We start from the raw sequence: 1,050 nt of genomic DNA, 5'->3' as shown, positions 1-1,050 counted from the left end.
TTGTTTTTTGGAGGGGAAACTGGGAATGGAGAAATTTACATGTAAATAAAGAAAATATCTTAAAAAAAGAAATAGACTTATAACCCATAAGGAAATAGTAGCAGCCATTAGAGTTCTCCCAGCCAAAATACGCCCAGTGCCAGATTGTTTTAATGCAGAATTCTACCAGACTTTCAAAGAAAACCTAATACCAATACTCCCCAAATTATTCCACAAAATAGAAACAGAACACAATGCCAAATTCATTTTATGAGGCCAGACTCACCATAAAACACAAACAATACCAAACAATACATCAATTCAACAAAAGAATAAATTTGCCTTTTGTTGATGTTAACAAAATCTCAATTTTTTGGTTTTACCAATGAAGACTGGGAGACAAGTGCTTGGGTGAAAGCCTGCTAGCTCAGAGAGGCAGAAAAAGTATTCAACTGACCTTCCTTAGCAGCCATCCGACTAAGAAGTCCCCTCTCTCAGACACCTCAAACAAGCTCATTGTTCCTCTATTGTACTTCCTGTGTGTCTTTCCATCCATCGTCCTGATTCCCTCTTACTCTCAGGCTTTGTTCCTTAGTAAACCTATGTTCATTTCTTGTCAACTGGCTGCTTGGTCTGCCTCTTGACCTATCATTGGCTATAAATATAAATATTCCTTTTATAACAGCCAAGTACACACCTCTTGTATTAAAGATCTGTGCTAAGCATGAGCCACACCACAACTAAAAAATCAGGTTTTTCTAATAAGTACCTCAATCTCAGTGTATACAATATGATCAAGAATTCTGCAACAATTACAGACCAATTTCCTCATGAATATTGATGCAAAGGTACTCAATAAATTACTTGCAAACTAATTTTAAGAACACATCAAAGAGACCAACCACCAGGATCAAAAAGTTTTCATCCCAGTGATGCAGGGATGCTTCAATATAGGAAAATCTGACACTGTAATCCACAATATAAACAATCTAAAAGGAAAAAAAAGAGATGATCATCTCATTAGATGCTGAAAAGGTCTTTAACAAAATGCAATACCTCTTTATGACAAAA

The sequence above is a fragment of the Mastomys coucha genome, unplaced genomic scaffold (assembly GCF_008632895.1).
Source record: "Mastomys coucha isolate ucsf_1 unplaced genomic scaffold, UCSF_Mcou_1 pScaffold23, whole genome shotgun sequence".
Taxonomy (NCBI): domain Eukaryota; kingdom Metazoa; phylum Chordata; class Mammalia; order Rodentia; family Muridae; genus Mastomys; species Mastomys coucha.
Note: the sequence above shows the minus strand (reverse complement) of the source record.